The following is a 21,272-nucleotide window of genomic DNA, read 5'->3' as shown; positions in this document are numbered from 1 at the left end:
GTATTTTTAGATTTGCTAGCACAGGGCTTTGTGCTGTGGCACCCTGGTCCCTGTTTCTGCAGCACCAGTTCTCCTGGCCCAGGTTAGGACAAGCGCTCCTTCCCCGCCGAGGCTGTAGACCCGCCCACGTTTCAAGGTCAGCTGCAGGACCACCGGCCACACGAGCCTCCTCTGGAAACCCCCACGTCCAGCCCGCTCTTCCTCCCGCGTGCTCTCACCCTCACGCACAGTTCAGCACTCCCCCACTCTCCCTGTGCACCTTGTGCTCCTTCCCTAAATGGCCCCCTCACCCGGATGTTCCCTCCTTGGCATCATAATGGAGACTTTCTTTGGCCCTTGCTGCCCTAGACTCACAGTGGATTTTCTGTTTCCACAGCTGGATGGCTGTGCTCCCTCTTCTTCTCTTTAGTTCCAGGCTTTCTGCTTCAACTTCCAATTGACAAAGCCCCCGCTCTGTCCCCACATAGCTTCAAGCTGACCTCGGGGCCCTGTGAATCTTCTTCCCTGTTCCTATCTCAAGGTTTGGGTGGTCCACAGTTCAACCTGAGGTGAGACTAGGTTTAAATGACTTAGTAAACGTCATTTCTGTATTTCATCATGAACACACACACATGTCCAGAACGTCCCTATTTGTGAACTGACTTATCTTCCAAAAGTCAGCTTATAAATTAGTGGTTTGAATCTGGAAGTCCATAGAAACAATATTATAAATGAATTCGTTCATTCATTCATTCAACAAACACATCTGAACAAAAGGCAGTCACTGTGCTGACCAACCTGTGGGGAACAAAAAGCCCTTGTCCTCAAGGGGCGTATTTCCTGGTCAGGGGAGACAGATAACCCACAAATAAACAAGTAAACTATATATGGCAGATGGTCCTAAGTGCCATTGAAAGGAATACAACAGGGAAAGGGAATAAGGAGTACTGGAATGGGGCTGGGATTATAAATAGGGCAGCCTGGGAAAGCTATTTGACGGAAAACTGAAGGAGAGAGAGTGGGCGAGGAAAATCCAGACTCAAGGCAAGAGCGAAGTTGGTCTGTTCAAGGACCAACAAAAGGCCAGAGTAGCTAGAGCCCAGTGAGCACTGGGAGCGAAATATACTGGTTGGTTTCCCGGCCAGCCCACTGGTGGTCAATTTAGCTGTAATTCTAATTCAATGCAAGACACATTTACTGGGTGCTGACTCTCTGCCAGGGGTTAGGGCTGAGACTCATTCTCTTGACTTCCATAACCATGGCTCTCTGGGAGTATCTCTTTGGAGTATCAGCTAGGGGTGCAAGAGACTACAGAGCCCACTCAGGGTAGCACAGTGGGCAGGCAGATGAGAGGCAATGCCCAGTAGACAAAACCTCCCTCCTGGAGGCAATGTGGTCGTTAGAACCATCTCTCAATTTGCTTGCAGACCAGACGGCTTCAATCACCTGGGGTGACCAGCCATCTCTTGATTTGGAAACCTAGGCACTTGATTCATTGCTGAGTGTTGGTTTTTGTCCGTAGACATGTTATATAATATAACCTTCCTGATCTTTGATTTCCTGCTAGTGATAATGACTGCTTCACCTCTTTTGTGAAAAATTAGATGAGGTTAGTGTCCATAACAGAGCCTTGTAAAACAGAACAGCCTACTGATCTGAGTCGTCATGATTTTAGAGCAGTCACTCTGTCTTCTACATCAGGGAATTAAGGGAAAAAGGGCTCAGGAACAGATACCTTCCGATGACACCTTCATATATGGAAATATCTGTTAAGTTTTATGTTGGCTGTCTAATCTCTGGAAAAGGTGATGAGGGTGGGCAGTTTCAAGATGGTGAATAACTCTGCTAAAAGGTCCAGGTGGGAGAAGAAACAGGTTGATGAAAGAGAACATTGCCTAACTCTAGGGGAGGTTGTGGAGTAGAATCTGAAAAAAGGTATATAGTTCATCTCAACAATGACAAGCAAGTGGACAGACCCAAACAAATCATTGCAGAGGTAAAATCACATTTCCCCTCTGGGCACTGCTGTTTTCTCTCCATTTCCCTGCATCCTCCAGTCCCCATTTCCCACAATGTTTAAGCTACTCAAATAGCCCAAGTCTCACTACCCCAGCCTCAGCCATCCAATCCCTCCCAAATCTGCCTGCATTCCCTCCAGTGCCCTTTTGAATGGGGGCACTCTATGTAGGAAGGAAACTTTCTAGTGACAGAGAACTCATTTCCTTATTATAAGGCAAGCTGTACGTTCTGGAGCACCCCTATTATTGGAATGTTCTTCCTTAAACTCACTTAAAATCTGCTTCCCTGTGATTTTTACTCCTAGGTCCTGGGTCACCCTCTGAGGGACTCAGAGGCATCCTGACTAACTCTTCTTCCAAGACACAGCTTTTCAGATATCTGAAGACAGGTCCCTTTCTCACTACCCTAACCTCAACACGTTCAGTTTAAGATTTTCTCCTTATCTTTGGTGTACTTTAATTTTGCCATGAAATATTTTGTTTTGTTTTTTAAATGCTGCCTGTATACAGTATGTGCTTTTAATCTGAAATTTCATGACTTTCTTCCGTTCTTAAAAATTCTTAGCCATGACTTCTTTAAGTATTGTTTCTCCCCCAGTCACTCTTTTTCTTTCATTGAAATGATTATATATGTGTCAGAACCTTCTCAATCTACCTTCCCCGTCTGTCTCTTACAACTCTTTCATATTTATCTCTTTGTCTTTCTGAGCTGTGTTCTGAGTGAATTCCTCAGAACTGTCTTCCAATTCACAAATTCTCTCTTCAACTATGACCAATATAGTGTTTACCCAATATTGTTTTATTTGCTCGTATCTATATATTTTAATTCCCTATTATTCCACAGCAGCTGAACTCCAGTCCACCTCTTTCTGCTCCAGAATTTGGCTTCCAGCCATGGAAAACTTTATCTTTCTATTAAATATGAATTGCACAAAAATGTCTACCTTAATTTATAGTACAGCTTTTCCTTTTAATGTTCTTCTTTTATATTCTAGTTGCTCTGGTTATCTTTTCAGAATAATAATGGCCTCAAAATGGGAACTTAACTCTCTGTCTTGACCTTCCCCCTGTAGTCCTTGAACTGACCTCATACGCCTGATCTCCTGAGCTTTCCTTATCAGGATCTTATCCTCTGCACTCATTCAATAATCCCCAGAACTGAATGCAGAATAGTCCAGAGCATGCTTGGAAAGTCAGTCTTAAAGACAGAGAACACTTAGCAAACAGGATTCTAACAACTCATGTTCTTTTACAGACGCATCTATAAAAGGATAAAAGGAAGACACTCGATAAATTTCTTTGAGGCAGTTAACGAGTAGGCCTAAACTATGCAGGGCTCAGGGCCATCTGTAGGGTCTGCAGCCCTTAGTAAATAATGCTTCTTGATCCAGGGGAAATCAGGCCAAATTCCAGGTGAGAAGCCTCAAAGGGGAAAAGAAGTTGTCAAAGGCCAGTGGGAGGGAGTCTGTGGAAACAGGAGGGCCAGCCATGCTTTGGCTTTGGAGGTAATAATGGTTCAAACTAACTGAATGAAGCATTTCTTTATGGGCCTCAGGTACTTCTTGACACCATATGGATTCCCTTCCATCTTGTCTAATTGTCACTCCCTCATGGTCTGACCATTGGTAAGGTTTTCTGGAGAGCATAAGCAAAACTTTCCTACTCAGAGGGAGTGAGTTCTCCTTGTTTTCAGCAGAAGGATGGTCTTGAAAGGAAAAGGTGACCACAGGTCATTATGACTGGTTTTCTCTTTTTCAGAAACCCCAGGTGAAGCCATCGGATGTAAGAGCATAAAGTGCCAACAATTATTAGCCCTCTTCAAAGTAGTCTGTGAAGTTGTCTGCCGAAAAGACCGTGAGTTCTTGATTCCGAGCTTTTGAAATCTCAGCTTTATCGTGTGCTAGCTGTGCAGTGTTGGGGTGGTTTCTTAATCCCTCTGGGATTCAACTTCTGTTAAATGGGATAGTGATACTACATTTTTAGAAATGTGGATTAAAGGAAATAATGCATATAAAGGGCACAGAATAAGTGTTCAGTAAAAATTGTTGGCACCCCTTCCCTTGATTGGGTGTCATTTGACAGAACTGTATGAGGAAGGAAGATGAAAAGCATGAAGGGGATTGTTAAGGATGGAGGGGTTGTTTAGAATGGAGAGGACTGTTAAGGGCTTTTGCAAAAGGACCTAAAGCCACTTTGGCCATTAGTAGTTGACAGAATCTAGTGGTAAATTTTGATCGCCTCCAACAGTTAGGGGTGGGTGGAACTCCATGTCTTCTTCCTCCACAGCCTGGCTCCCTGGTGGTAGGCAACAAGAAAAGCAAGTCTTGCACCCCATTCTACCACATTTTGATATTGATCAGCACTCAGGTCCCCAAACAATCATGTCAGCCGATCCATAATCTCGGGATGACCCCACTCTCAGTCCTTTCAGGCAATCTGACAAGCACACTGCATGAAGGATTTACCCCAAGCGAGCCAAGGCAAATGCATCAAACGTTCTGACAGCAGAATCAGCACACACATCTTCTACCAAGTGTGGGGTACAGAGGCTAAATGAAGCTCCAGCTCAAGAGCAGCCCTCTGAAGGTGGTAGATCACCAGAATCATGCAAGAGAAGACATGCCTTTACACATTTTCTAGGCAGTCATTTATTTTGAACACCATTTACTTCACCAGTGAAAAAATATTTCGCCATCCTGTATGCTAATTAACCAATTCTCAGATACAGGTTTAGATCAGGAGAGCTGAAGTGTTTTATGTCCTTCTTCTGTGGTGTTCATCTCTGAGTATGTCTCCAATGTTCATGAATGTCGATTATAGTTAACTTGCACTCACAACACACATCATGTTGTCTACGCTGAAGTGTTTTAAGGGAAATTACAGGCACTATAACAAGGACAGTTAGGCAGAAGACTGTAAAATCTAAATATAGGAAATGACAGTCACTCGTTCAGACAGAGGAACAAACAACACTCTCTTTCTCAGATCTGAATGATTTCCATTTCCTGGCTTGTTTATCATAATCCCTCTTTTGGCCAGGAAGTCACTCAGTTCCCACTCATATTGGCTCATTCCACCACCATCCCACCCAGTCTCCAAGAGGCATTTTTGATATAAAGATTTTCATAGAAACCTGAAGCTTCAGTGCTAGGACAGCAGGACTCTATTAAAACTTTAATACATACATATATATTTGCATTTCTTTCAAACTCAGGTTTGTTCAGTGCAGCTGGATAGCTAACATTCCACCTTAGATAATACTTTTCTCAGCCCCTAAACTTCTTTAACTTTTCCCAGCAAGTTTGGCAGAAAGACTCTGGGCTTCATCTGCTGGCAGATTTTGATCAAAGGGTGGGGTGCTGGGATTCAGGAGGCCAGCACACACACACACTGGCCTTGGAGCCTAGCCAGAAGTTAGAGGGACACAAGCAGGGTGTACTTGCCACTCTCCCCTCACGGTGTAACCAAACAGCCTCCACTGTATCACTTGTTTGGCTGCTTAATGTGAAGACCACACTGGATTAAGAGCCAGATGTCTGGATTCAAGCTCCAGCTCTGTCATCGGTCGGCTGTGTATGTTTGGGTAAATCATCTGATGCTTCTCAAGCCCAATTTCCTAAACTGTCAACTAGGGCTAGTGAGTGCACGCTGACTCACAGGGTGGTCATTAGACCCAATGGCAGACTGTGCAGATTTAGCTTCGGAAATTATAAAGTGTTCAACGGGTGCAAAGAAGTACTTGTATCCATCATGCACATACATGTTTGTATGTGAACAAACATACATGATTGTTTCATGTGAACATACCTGATCTTTACAAGTAGACTCTATGATTCTAGAAAGGGGAGGCTACAAACTATGTATCTTTGCAGTACCTAACACAGGGTCACACGCCTACTGACACTTAATGGGTAAATGGAAGAATGAGATTCCAATAGTATGGAAAAGAGACAAGGACTTGGCTATATCATATACCTAGGAAGAGTATTCAACATCATTTATTCAATAAAAAGTTATTGAAGACCTGCCATGTCCAAAGTCTTGTGTAAGGCTTTGAACGTAGATGAGTGGCCTCTACCTTCAGGAAATTAAGTGGAATAAAGTGCTAAAAGGGCTAAGAGGGGCGTCTGTACTGAACACGATGGGAACACAAGGAAGGGCTTGGCCAATTCTACCCCATTGGGGGTTGAGGGTGGAAATGAGAAGAGGAAGGAAGAGCTTCATACAGAAGCTGAGGCATGAACTATGTTTTGAAAGATAAGTGGGTACGTGACATTTGGGGACTCAAAATGCCCGGGTACTGTGTTCCAGAGGGAAAATGTGAACAGAACCAGCAAGAGAGCAGGGCTAAAGGCTTACAAGTGGTTTGTAGGGCCAGAGAGTAAGGAGCAAGGGAGGAGTGGTTAGATAGAGGTGAAACTAGAAAAGGAAATCTTTCCCACTCTGTTTCTAAGAAAGGGGATTTTTCCCACACACTCTCCTGACTTCTCTCCATTCTTGGGGAGGTGCAGTGACTTCTCTGACGGGTAAATTGGAGAAGAGAGAGCATGTATTCTGCTCAGCCCTGTCCTTCTTCTTCCTTTTGGGATCGGGAATGTCTGCCACATGGAAATCTGCTTCTCTGTGCGCCAGTCCACATGCCTGGGGCCTGCGTGCAGGAATCTGCCTAATTGGGGGTCAGCTGGCAGGCCCCTTGGCTCTCTTACTAAGCTCTCTTCTCCACTTTAGCCTTGATCAGTAGTGTAGGTGATGTTCCAGCCATGTTTGCACCTTTCGTTTGATTTTGCAATTTGTCCAGAGCCCACATGGGGAAGAGGGATATGCTTTGCGTTGGGTGCCCCACCAGGTAGATAGGGGCCGGACCATGGAGGGCTTGGAATGGTCTGCCTACCAATTTAGAATGTTGTGAACCAAAGGGTCCCTGCTACAATGAGCATGGGATGAGAGGACCTGTGGAGGGAAACAATTAATGTAGACTTTGTAGGAAAAGCATGGATCTGAGTTAGAATTGGGAGCCACCTGGGCTCTGGATGACTTTGGGAAGGTCGCTTAAATCTTCCAGGTCAGTTTCCTCATCTGTAGAATGAGTTGGTTTATAAAAATCTCTAACGGCCCTCTCAACTTATATAAACTTAGATCAGGGAGGATTTCCTAACAGGAGGAAGTTTTGAACACTGGAGCAGGTCAAACCACGTGGCAGGCTGTGGAATGGCTTTCTTTGGAGGTCTTGAAGAAGCGGCTGGTTTAGCATCCCATTTAGATAAGCAATTTAATTTGTATATGCCAGGTACTCTATCACAAGAGTTATGTGAACTCTCTTATTTAATTCTCATGCCAACGTGTGAAATAGAGACTATTATCAGTCCTCACTGACATTCAAGGAAACAGAGACTTGAAAGAGTTAAATAACTTTCCCAGGAGCCTACAACTAGTAAGCGCCAGTGCTGGGCTTTGAACTTGGGCGGTCTGGCGCCACGGCTCCACCCTCCAGCACTCCACTGCACCACCTCCGTGCTGAGAGGCAGGTCTGGGTCCTTTCCCAAAAGCCCATCATGATCCATGGTGTCTCTGGAGGGACCCAGTTTGCAGCATCTCAGACATGTGCAAAAAGCAGGTGCTTGGCTAGTGAGAGAAACCAAACTCTTTTGGCTCTCTCGTAGCTCTATGCCCTCGCTTTTGACATTCAGGGGTGAGAAGCACTTGTTTGGCAATTAATAATACACCGCCTTGTCACAGCTCTTTATTGATGTCTTTATTGTTGTTCAGTTTCTACGTGCTTATGATTTGTCTCCTTCCTTAATACTGATGGCATAATTACCACCTGTCAGGCACTGTTCTACATGCCTCGAATATGTTATTCCATTTAACACTCACAACAATCCTTCAAGGAAGGTACTATTATTATCCCCAATTTACAGCTGAGAAGACTGAGGCACAGAGGGAAGAATGCTATTATATCGCCAGTAGAACATAGACACTGACGGCGTATACCAGCTCTTCAGTAAATATTTGCAAATGGATTGACTAGTCAAGGTTCATTTATTTCAAAGATTCCCTTTGCCCAGGTCTTTCCATAGTCTTCATTTATTCTCTACTTAGCTCTATCTTTTCTATAAGCTCTATCTGTTCTTTTATTGGCTGTGTCTAAGATGCTGATTGAAAACAGAAACAGCCTTCCAGGTGTGGGACATTCCTAAATACCTGTTCTAGAGGACCCTGGGGAAGCCACAGGAGCCTCCCAATCCAGAATACACACAACGCCTTAAACTCAATAATTATGCATCAATTGACTAACTTATTGATGGTATGTTGGTTTGCTTCACGATCTGCTGGTGAACATGTTTGTTCATTCTTTCATGAATTTCAGGTCTGAGAGTTAGAATTTTTCTTGCCTTTTTTGTTTTTCATTCATCTGAATTTTGGCTTAAAAGTAGAAATAGGAGAAACTAAAATCAGCAGAATGAGGGCTGCATGGAGTAGATATGCTTTTCTGAACTGGTGTGTGTGTGTGTGTGTGTGTGTGTGTGTGTGTGTGTGTGTGTGTGTGTTTACATGTATATACATATTCTGGAAGGTGGCTGGGGCCTGGGGCAGGGGGGAACCTCTCCTCTCTATCTCTTGATGTCCTGTAAACTGTGTCAACTCCAAAGCCACAATTTCTATTTTTACATTGGGCTCTGACAATAAATAGTCAGATTTTTATTTTATTTTACATGGGTCTTCTCCAATGGCGATGCACCCACTTTGGACACACTGTCTACACTAGCATTACACTTCGCAAACCAACCCAACCTGACTATAGCTGGGACAATCTGCAGTGGCAGCAGCAGGAATTCACATAAATCAGATGCTAGTCAGGTGTGGAAGCTGAGGTTGACTGATCCTGTGTACCCACCACCTCTTGTATCCTCACTTGTTTAAACCCCTTGTGGACAAAATCAAGTTTCCACGAGAAGAGTTAAACAAGAATGAACACAAGAGGCTCTTTGCCTCTTCACTTCCGACCCTTCTTTGGTGAACACTCTGCTCCAAAATTGCAGTTAGAAAAATCTCAAATTCAACCTTGGGCATGTTTCTTTTGGCTTCACTTGTGACACGTCTCTAAATAAATGTTAGCGTTTTGCAGCTTTGAAAAATACCAGAAGTAAACATTTCTCCATAAAACCCAGGAAATTCTCAGTATTAGAGCATGAGCCATAACTCTGACTCTTTACTGGAGAATGAGTGTGCACGGCCTCCCTCCAGTGCATGCTTAGGCCTCTCCAGATCGGGTGGTGCAGGTGGCCATCTGGATAGAATCAGTATCAGCTCAGCAACAAGTCCTGTGAAGACCCCAGCTTTCAATTTTCTAACAGGAGACTCACATTCTCCACCTGAACTGACTGGTGTGAAGAAAATATGGCTACACTGAATGTACCTAAGGAAAGGTAATGCTCATCCACACATTCCTGTGGTACAGATGGGAGCTACGTTGTTGTGGTACAGATGGGAGCTACGTTGTAACTTCCCACACGCAATCCACAATAGTGAGATCTGGTCATGCAATCTATGACTTTCCCTGGATAGGTAGTAAACATAGTTCATCTATGTTAAGATCAAGGGTAGGCAAAAAAAATATGAAGAAGCATTTCACAGAGGAGGAAACATAAATGGCTACTAAACATATGACAAAATGAATTATCATGGTGGTTATCAGGGAAATGCAAGTGAAAACTACAACAGGTTACCATTTTTTGCCATTAGATGGGGTATAAAATGACACTAAGTGATGGTATGGATGTTGAACAATGGAAATCTTATACCCTGCTGTTGGGAGTATACACTGGTTCAGTTACTTTAGAGGAAAATTTGGCATTATTTAGTCACGGCGAAGATGTGCATCCCCTTTGCCTTCGGTAGTCCACTATTAGAACAAGTCTCACACGAGTGCAAAGGAGATATGTACACGGACATCTGGATAAGATTACTGGTTAAAACAAAACAATGGAAACAACTCAACGTCCATCAACAGTGCATAAATAAATGGTGGTGCCTTCTTATAATGAAGTACTATATAGGGGTGAAAATGAACAAGAGCAACATGCGTCAACATGGATGAAGGCCACAAACGAAAAGTAAGAGAACAGAAGCCATTTGTAGACTAATAAATACAGTATGATATTACTGATACATAGTTAAAACAGGCAAAATACCACATGTTTCTCAGGGATCCACATATGTGCATATAATAAAAGTGTAAAGACATGCATGAAAATGAAAAGCACAAAATCAGGATGGTGAGTTGTTCTGGGATGGAGAACACACATGTTCTGGGATGGGAAGGATACACAGAAAGTTATCTATTATTTTGATAACTTGTATTTCTTAAGCTGGGTGGGTATTCATTGTATTCTTCTTTATATCATTTTGTATGCCTTAAATATTTTATAATACACTTAAAAAATATTCCTTTGAGATGAAAGAATTGCAGAGCTAGAAAGGCCTTAGAAATCATCTAGTTCAACAATCTCCCTTTAAACATGATGACAAATAACTAAAATCAGAAATGGAAGAGGAGGCATTGTAACTAATGGCACAGAAATAAAAAGGAATATAAGAGACTACTATAAACAATTATACGCCAACAAATTGGATAACCTAGAAGAAAGGATACATTCTTAGAAACACACAAACTATGAAGACTGAATCAGGAAGAAACAGAAAATCTGAACATACCTATAGCTAGCTAGTAAGGAGATTGAATTAGTAATCAAAAACCTCTCAACAAAGAAAAGTCCAGGACCGGATGGCTTCACTGAATAATTCTACCAAACATTTAAAGAAGAATTAGTGTCAATCCTTCTCAAACTCTTCCAAAAAAATGAAGAGGAGGGAATACTTTCAAACTTCTTTTACAATGCCAATATTACCCTGATACCAAAGCCAGACAAAGAGACTAAAAGAAAAGAAAACTACAGACCAATATCCCTGATGAATATTGATGTAAAAATCCTCAACAAAATATTAGCTAACCAAGTTCAATAGCACATTAAAAGGATTATACACCATAACCAAGTGGCATTTATCCCTTGGATGTAAGGCTGGTTCAACATACAAACATCAATGAATGTGGGCTTCCCTGGTGGCACAGTGGTTGGGAGTCCGCCTGCCGATGCAGGGGACACGGTTTCGTGCCCCGGTCCAGGAGGATCCCACATGCCGCAGAGTGGCTGGGCCCGTGAGCCATGGCCGCTGGGCCTGCACGTCTGGAGCCTGTGCTCCGCAGCGGGAGAGGCCACAACAGTGAGAGGCCCGAGTACCGCAAAAAAAAAAAAAAAAAAAAAAAAAAAATCAATGAATGTAACACATTACGTTGATAGAATAATAGACAAAATTTACATGATCACCTCAACTGATGCAGAGAAAGCATTTGACATAATTAAAAATCCTTTTTTGATGAAAACATTGAACAGACTATGAATAGAGGGAAACTACATCAACATAATAAAGGTCATACACTAAAATCCTGTATAGCTAACATCATACTCAACAGTGAAAAGCTGAAAGCTTCTCCTCTAAGATAGAAAAAGGACTAATATCCACTCTTGCCATTTCTATTCAACATAGTACTGGAAGTCCAAGCCAGAGCAATTAGGCAAGAAAAATAAATAGAAGGCATTCAAATTGGAAAAGAAGAAGTAAAATTATCTGTTTGCAGATTACATGATTTTATATGTAGAAAACCCTAAAGATTCCACAAAAAACAAAATTGTTAGAATTAATAAACTAATCCAGCAAAGTTGCAGGATATAAAACCAGCACTCAAAAATCAGTTGCATTTTTATGCAACAACAGTGAATGATCCAAAAAGAAAATTAAGAAAACAATAACATCAAAAAGAATAAAATACCCTGGAATAAACTTAACCAAGGAGATAAAAGACTTGTACACTGAAAACTACAAAACAGTGATAAAAGAAATTAAAGAAAACACAAATAAGTGGAAAGAAATCCCATGTTCATGGATTGGAAGACTTAATATTGTTAAGACGTCCATACTGCCCAGACCCATATAGAGATTTGATAAAATCCCCATCAAAATCTCAATGGCATTTTTTGTAGAAAGGAAAAAATTCATAAAATACACATAGCATCTCAAAAAATCCCAAATAGCCAAAAAATCTTGAGAAAGAAGAACAAAGCTGGAGGCTGCGCACTTTCTGATTTCAAAACATATTACAAAGCTATAGTAATCAAAATTGTATAGTGCTGGCATAAATACAGACATATAGACCAGTGGAACTAAATAGAGAGCCCCCAGATAAACTCTCATGTATATGGTCAAATGATCTTTGACAAGGATACTAAGGCTACAAAATGGAAAAAGGATAATATCTTCAATAAATGGTGTTGAGAAAACTGAATATCCACATGCAAAGGAATGAAGATGGACCCTTATCTTACACTATATACAAAAATTAAAGTCCTAAATGTAAGACCTGAAACTATAAAACTCCTAGAAGAAAACACAGGGAAAGACTTCATGACATTGAAGTAGGCAATGATTTCTTAGATATAACACCAAATGCACAAGCAACAAAAGCAAAAACAGACAAGTGGTACTACATCAAACTTTAAAACTTATGCACAGCAAAGGGTACAATTATCAGAGTAATAGGCAACCTACAGAACGGGAGAAAATATTTGCAAACCACATACTGAATAAGGGATTAATCTTCAAAATATACAAAGAACTCCTACAACCCAACAACAACAAAACAAATAACCTGATTAAAAATGGGCAAAGGACTTGAACAGGTATTTCTCCAAAGAAGATATACAAATGACCAACAAATATATGAAAAGATGCTCAATACCACTAATCTTCAAGAAAATACAAATAAAAACATGAGATATCACCTCAAAACTGTTAGGATGGCCACTATACAAACCAAACCAAACCAAACCGCAGAAAATAGTGAGTGTTGGATATGAAGAACTTGGAGTTTTTGTGCACTGTTGACGGGGTTATAAAATGGTGTATCCATTATGAAAAACAATATGGGGGTTTCACAAGAAATTAAAAATAGAACTACCATATGATCCAGCAATACCACTTCTGGGTATATATCCAAAAGAACTGAAAATAGGATCTCGAAGAGATGTTTGCACACCCACATTCATTGCAACATTATTCACAATAGCCAAGATCTGGAAGCATCCTAAATGTTCATCAACAGATGAACAGATAAAGAAAATGTGTATACACATGTAATGGAATACTATTCGGCTTTAATAAAGAAGGAAATCCTGGCATGTGCTACAACGTGGATAAACTTGAGGACATTATGCTAAGTTAAATAAGCTGGTCACAAAAAGACAAATACTGCATGATTCCACTTATACGAGGTAGCTAAAGTAATCAAACTTACAGAAACGGAAAGTAGGATGGTGGCTGCCAGGGCCTGAGGGGAGGGGAAAATAAGACTTTGCTTTTCAATGGGTATAGAATTTTAGTAATACAAGATGAAAATATTCTAGAAATCTGTTGTATAACACCATGAATGGCATGTAGTTAACAATGCCGTACTGTGCACTTAAACATTATTAAGACGGTAAATTTATGCTGTGTGTTTTTTTACAACTAAAAAACAAAAAAAAAAATATGATGAAAGCAAGGTCCAGGATGATGGAATGACTTACCCAAGATCATGAACTAGTTAGTGCTGGGGCTAGAACGGGGGCTGGCCAAGTCCAGATCATAGGCCTTTTCTCTACACCTTGCCACCTCCTTGTGCTGATTTGTTTTACTTGTAACACCATTTCAGAGATGTGAGATGGCCTTTAGTGATGATTGCTCTAGGGGAGAATCAACTCTTTGTTGAACCATGATGCTTCTGCTTCAAATATTGCCTTATATCTTTGTGAGGCTTGCCCATCAGACTCCTATAAATGAGTTCCTGATTTTATTGCAAGCAATCACACATTAATACTGTGTTCAGCTTTTGCTGCCTCTCAATTGTGGAGCTCAGGGGCCCTTCCAAGGCAGTTAAGATTCATGATTTGCTTACTGGATGACATGACAGCTATATTATAAAGAGAAAAATGCTGAGGTCTAGAAAGGTTAAAGGGCCTATCTAACATTACAGTGTCATCCTTGAGGGGAAGACGCTTTATTTTAAGGTCAAATTATTTGAAACTTCTCCACCCCCTCCCTCACTTCAGCAGACGACGATGGTCTGTCTCATTCCCTAGCAGTGGAAAGTGATTAAAATATAGAAGTTTTAGTCCCAGCCGTACCTTTTGCCCTTGGAAATGCCCTTCCCACCACCAGCCTCTGTGAGAAAAGTATAAAGCGTTTCCTTGGTTCTAAGAACAACTTTCTGAAAATTTTCATAATTTGGGGTGACTGAGAGTCCAAGGTGAGAGGGGGCAAGGGAACCACTCCCCAGAGCGGAAATGTGGGCATGTTAAAATAAGTAGCCCCTGCAAATGGGAGTTCACAGCCAAAGGCGTCCTGCGTCCAGTCATAAGTCATGGTTTCCTGAGGGTAATTAGGGCTGCCTTCTCAGGGGCCCATTTGCCCCAAATGGGCCCCTGGGGATTGAGGCTGGGCACCCGGTCAGCCGGCCTCTTGGATCAGCTCAGGTTCTGGGTTTAGAAAGTAAGAGGCTGCCAGACACTGACCCGTCTTCCCGGAGGGTTTGCTTCCTTTCGGTGAACTTGCCTAAACTGGCTTCCAAGAAGAATGACAGGCGCGCGGCATTCTTCAATACAGACAAGCAGTGGCCGCGCGGGGTGCCGGGGAGACGGCTTCCCCAGGACCCTGCTGCCCCCGCGTGGGTGCCGCGTGGACCCCGAAGCCCCGCCTCCCAGGGGGCGTTTGCTGCTGCCCAGAGGCTCCTGGGACCCCAGCGTTTGTGGGTGTCCCTGCACCCCACCGAACCTCACGCCTTGCGTTCCTCACCCCGGGGTGGGCATGCTTGTCCCCCCCCAGGCCTCCAGCCTGACCTGGGTCCTGAGGTTGGCCCGGATTTATGACCCTGAGCTGCTTTTTTATCTCTTCGGGAAGTAAACGTTTTGGTTGGGAAGTTTTTCAATTTCCTCCTGGCTTGGACCAAACTGCTCAGATTTCCAAGGGTGAGATTTCCCTCTCCTCCTGGCTAGGAGGCTCACTTCACTGCAGACAGGCCTCTGCAAATGCTTTGAGGGTGGAGCAGACAGAAAGCCCCTCCCTGGCAGGCCTCCTCCTTTCCAAAATGTACATGAGGGGCAGGGGCATAATGACAGCCATCAACCAGCGTTCCCTAAGTGTCCCCTCCGAGTCAGTCACCAGTTCTCCTAAGCCACAATCTCCTAGGACAGGGCCGGAAACCGATGCCTTCCCCCAGTGGCCCAGGTGGTTCTGATATACCCCAAAGTTCTAGACCAACTGCTGTAGTCACTGTACAGGAGACAGAACGGGGCAAAGCAAATCTTAGTCCCCCTACTTTTAGGGGGACTAATCCTCCTGAAGCCATACAGCATCATTCGCAAGAAAAAACGATGAACCCGAGACAGTGCAACAATGCCGTGCATCGGCTTCTCACCAACAACATTGCGCCTCTTTTCTTTCTTTCTTTTTTTCCCTCCGTAAGATCCCCTCCTTCTAATCCCCATACTCACCCTCCCACGCAGTTTTCCCTCTTAGCCTGGTGCCCGACACGATGTCATTTGAAAGTCAGGGAAAGCAGTAAAGTCGGGGCATCCCTTTTATACCTTGGTGAATATCTTCCGTTTTGAAGGGCCCTTTTATCCTGAAATGCTTCACCCACTTTATATCCCAGGATAACTTCACCCACCACTGAAGTACCGCCAGCCGGCTCGGGAGGGTAAAGTGGCAGCTGTTCCTCTGTTTAGGGCAGGAAGCAAAGAAGAACATGATATTCAATTAAAACTGCAGGGGGAATTCAGCGAGACAGCAGGGTCTAATGGAGACTGATGGCCCGGGAGATGTGCCGGTCTGAGTTCTATCCCCATCTTTGCCACCAGCTCATGGGGGTGACCTTGGGCCTGTCACTAAAACGTTCTGGGCCTTCGTTTCATCTGAAAAATGGTGGTGATGATACCTGTATCCCCACAGGGATCGTTCTGAGGATTAGGGAGATTAGGAAAATACACAGGGCTCTTTTGATCCCTTCAAAGTCAGCAGCAAAGGATGGATGGATGCAGAAAGCTGTCTTAGGCTGAGTGGAATCAGCTGCCAGTTACAGGATGTGATCTGAGGTGTAATGAAAAGGCGGCCAGTGCAGAGTTACCTCGCCTACCAGCCTGAGGAGTTGCTCTGAAATCCCATTTCTGGAATGGCATGCAGAGAGCCAGGTTCAAATAGAAATGTGCCCTATAGGAGCAACAGCACATCACCTGCCTTCTCATGAGTTGGCTGGAACGGTGTGCCAGTTTCCCAGGAGAAAAAAGTGTCCTGAGTGAGTGAGGAACTTGAACAGGTCCATGTTATGGGAGCAGAGTTTAGTACAAAGAATGAGCAAAATTGGTGTCAGAACGATGGTGGTTAGGGACTTGGGGAGGGAAGTAATATTACGGAAGCTGTCTTTTTAAAACACTTGTATTCAATGTGAGGTTATCAATAACAATAAGATAGCCCTCCCAAGGTGATGTTGGCTGATGTCTGTCCTCTCTGCAAGACACTGTACATATCATTTCTTATCGATTTTTGCTCTTTGTATATAGCTCTCCTTACGTATATGTTCAGGACACCAAGAAAAAGAGTCGTTCTCCAGAAAGCATTATGACGATGATGACTGCAGTTGTGTTGGCCAGTATTATCATTTCCATGCACACGTTTGGTAGGTGTCAGGCATCACACTAGGGAGGGTGATGGAGTCCAGGTGCTTGAGTTGGATTCCCAGTTCTGTCACTTTGCTCTGGGACCCTGAGTGCTTGAGTTTTCTGAAACCCAGTTTCACTATTTGGAAAACTGGGGTAAGAGACCTACTACACAGCTCTTTCCAGAGGATCAAATGACGTGGTGCAATTTGCGAAAGGCATATGTATATGACAGAGGGCAATAAAAAGGAGAGCTGTTGTCTCAGTCAGGGTAGGCTGGGTTATGCCGCAGTAACAAATAGCCCATAACCCCAGCATTCTATGGCTTAAAGCAACAAAGGTAGATTTCTTACTCCTGCTACAGGTCTACCACAGGTCAACCTAGGGGGAACTCTGCTCATTGTAGTCACAGTAGGACACAGGCTGGTGGAACAGCCGTCAACCGCTGAGTCAGAGGGAAATAAAGAACTGCATTGGCTCTTAAAGCTTCTGCTTCTAGTTCATTAGCCCAAGAAAGTCACATGGCCCTATCGACTTCAGGTGGGTGGGGAAGTGCGATCCTACTACGCGTCAGAAGAAGAGAGATCTGGGCTCTTTATTCACAGCCCTATGGCAGGCACAGTTGCTGTTCTACAAGGCTGGATAAGATGTGGTCCCTGCCTTCAAGGAGCTTACCCAGAACTTACCTCCAGATCGTGCCCCAGAGGTTCCAGAAGAGCGCACGCACCTTCCGCCCCGGATTCCCTCCCCCACCTCTGCCCCACGCCTTCTCCTGGGCTGGGCTGCACTCAGTCCCATCTCAGGAATGCCTGTGCTAAAGGCAGGTGGAACACCCACCTGCTTCCTTGGCCTCTGCCACACTGGTTGTAAAATAACCCCAAGGCCTCTCTTTCAGAGCTGGTGTCCTGCCTTTGTCCTTCGCCCAGACTGCACGGTTAGGTGCCCAGGCAGCAGACCCCTCAGGACGGCCTCCCCTGGCTGCAGCTAATTGCACTGGGCTTGACTGCTGCTGGGAAGCACAGCTCTTCACCTGCCTCCAGCCCTTCCTGGGCCTGACGCCTGCTGACCTTCCCTTGGCCCAAGCTCAGGTCTGTCAGTCTGCCTTTGGGGAAGAGGCAGGCACACCTAGGTCAGGCTCCCAACCTCCCTTAGAACCGTTTTCCTGCTCTTCTGCCAGACTGTAGACATCTCCGACATCCCCTTCTCCATCAGATTCCTGGCATGGCCTGAGATTCAGCAAAGTTTTCCCTCCTTCCTCCTGAGTCATGTCCCTTCTCCTTGACATTTCGGTTGGGACCCTGAAAGAAAATGAAAGGGTTTAATGTAATATTCTTAGTAATAACAATAAATAGCTTACCATGTGCCAGGCTCTGAGTACATAACAAATACTAACTCATTAAAGTTTCACAGCAAGCCTACAAAATCGGGATTTTTTTTATAGTCTCATTTTAGAAATGAGGTGGAAACAGGCCCAGAGAGGTGAAGTAAGTTGTCCAAGGTCACACAGCTAGTAAGTGGCAGAGCTGAGATTTTAACCCAGACAGTCTGACTGCAAAGCACATGCAAATCATCTTCCGTCACGGTAGTTATTTATACAGTGGTTGAGAGAGGTGGTTGAAGTTATGGATTGTAAGAGCCATTCACTCCCGGATGCCTTCATGAGGTATTATGAGGCTGTCACTGCCCTCTGGTGGTCATTAGAGAGTATTGCCACTCAAAGTGCGCTGACCCTAACCCGCTGGCAAAGCGTTTCACGGAGCTCAGCGTAAACTGGCAAATAAATGTGCAGCTTACATGAGGCAGTGTCATATTGACTATTTCTTTCCCTCTGGCTTGGTGTGTCTTTCCTCTTGGAGGAAAAAAAAAACAGAAGGGAGAACAAAAAGCACACAGGCAGCTCTCCACCTCTATGAGAATAAGCAGAAGAAAACCACAATTATGTAACTATCAAGTCTATGTGTTATTGTCATGGAAATTGCGATGTAGCATGGATGCCCATGAAATGTCATCCTAAACAGATGCAAAAGCACATTTTCAGTCGTTTGTAACTAAGTTAGGGTAAAATGCTCGCCTTGATTAATCAGGGTATTCTTCCACTATAGAACGCTGCATGCAAGAAGATTCTTATTTTTAAAGTTCAGCCATTTTGGATAATCTGTGTTCGAAAAGAAATCTGAAGTCATGTTTTGGTTTGATGTAGAAAGATGAAGGTGACCACGTCTGACGTGGTTGTAATCGGACAGCTTGGCCTGAGAAAGTGTTTCATTAGTTACTACAATTCAGGAGTAACCTGGCTTCTTATTAAACCCCAGCCAAGAGGACCCCTCAGACAAGGTGATCCAGTAAGTCTTCATGGGTGGGGGGGTGGGGGGAGAAGGAAAGATGACAGAGGCAAGGGATCTCCCGTCTGCAGCCACAGAAACCCCTGGTCTGGGCCTGGAGGCTTGTCCGGGAATTGCCCAGATGAAGCCCCTGGTAACAGGTGGGAGATCTGAGGAGTCACGGCCTCTGGAGGTTGGGTTTTCAGCCCCCAGATGGAGAATGCTCAGCACTGGAAGCTCTTCATTTGGCCATTTAACGTTTCCCTTCTTGAGAAGGTCAAGCAAGTTATGCGTGCACAGGACATTGGTCACACCAACAGTAAATGCCTCAGTGATCAGAAATCCTCTGTGTTTTTCATCCCCTGCTACACACTTTGCTCATATCAATGTGAAAAATTGCAAGAAAACTGCTGATAGGAAGAGTTAGTAGAACAGACCTACTTTCAGGACACATTTAGGATCTGTACTTAGCCCCAGCCACAGGTCATACCTGGATGATGAACGTTCATGTCCTGTCCTTGGGTAACGTTTCTGGCCCACGCCTACACCTTCAAATCATTGTCTCCACATGGGCCACGTGCAAATCCATTTCCTTACTGCTGCCTCTGTCCTGGGGTCCCAACTGGCATCCAGCTGCCCCGTGGCAAGCCCCATCCAGTTGTCCCCCAGGACCCCACTCAGCATGTCCAGGGTAGACCAGAGTGTCCTGTCCCTGGAGGTGCCTCCCCTCGACGTCTCGATTTCTTTCACCAGCTTCACCATCTCCCTGTGATTCCAGCTCAAAACCTGAAATTCCTCCACTTTGCTTCACGCTCCCGCGCCACCCACTGGATCTAGTCACTTGCAGAGACGGCTTCCACGTGTCCCCTTCTTCCTGCTTCCCACCCTCACTGCCCCGGATGGCACGATGCAGTGGATGAGCGCCCGTTTCAGAGTCAGTCATGGGTTCAAGTCCCAGCTCTGTTGTTTATTATATGTACGGGTGTGGACTTTTTACTTAATGTATTCAAGCCTCATTGTACAATGGAAGATAGATGATGAGCTCGGTAGGATAATATAGGTTAAACGTCTGGCATGTGGTAGGTGCTCAGCGTATGTTATTTCTCTTTCCTTCCATTCAAGCCTTGTTGTTTCTCACCAGGGATAACTTAACAGCCTCCCAGTTAGCCCTCGCTCCTTTGCTCTCCATCACTAGTATGGATTGAATACCCATTAAATGAGCTGACCACTACGAAGAGAAACATTGAACAATTCCACGGGGCCCTGCCCCCGAGAAGCTCATAGTACGACAGAGCAACTTAAATTCTCTGCTTCCAGTGACTTATTTGTACTCTTCTGCCCAATGAATCTTGCTAAAGCATAGATCACTCGTGACATTTCCCTCCTCAAGACCGTCAGCGGCTCCCCACTTCTCATCTCATGAGATATATGTTCCTTTGCCTACATTCAGGCCCTCCTTAGTTAATAAGGGCCTCACCTCCTCTCGCAGCCTAATTTCCTCCACCCCACAGACACTCCTTTCTGCAAGCAGAGCTACTTGCCAGTCCCACAATAAAGTAGATAATTGTTTGTTTGTTTGTTTTTTTAATGACTGATTATTGTAACGTCCTTCCTGTTGGGAGAAATCCCCATGACTGTGGGTCTTGGTGAGAAACAGAACTCTCTTCACACAGAAGTGGGAGCACAAGGTTCTTTTTCCCGGTCCGTGGACACTGGGATGTAGGCAAATGGTCAAGGCTTGGCCAATCCCAAACCCTCCCCAGGATTCTGAATTTTGAGGGAGTGACATGGTATCAGATGAAACACTTAAAGGTTTTAACTGAAAAGATCTTAAGGAAGAGACTATTTACAGAGGTATGGGCAGGGTTAAGGAGGTTAGGAAAACCAGCAAGAAGTGATGAGTACCAACCCCCGGGAGTGCCAACACCCTTGGGATGTACTTATAAAGGTAAATCTAGATGAAAGTTTATGTTCCCCCCCCAACTTTAAAAAATGTGACAGTTTTCTAATTTTATCAGCAAACATGTGAAGAATCACTTAAGAATGTATTCTCAGCTTGTCTGCCCAAGGAGGGAAGGGCATAATTTTAGTCTGTGACTTCAGAACTCAAAAGACCCGGAGGGATGGGCATGCAGGAGTGGATTAACACG

This window comes from Delphinus delphis, chromosome 3 (assembly GCF_949987515.2).
Source record: "Delphinus delphis chromosome 3, mDelDel1.2, whole genome shotgun sequence".
NCBI lineage: Eukaryota > Metazoa > Chordata > Mammalia > Artiodactyla > Delphinidae > Delphinus > Delphinus delphis.
Note: the sequence above shows the minus strand (reverse complement) of the source record.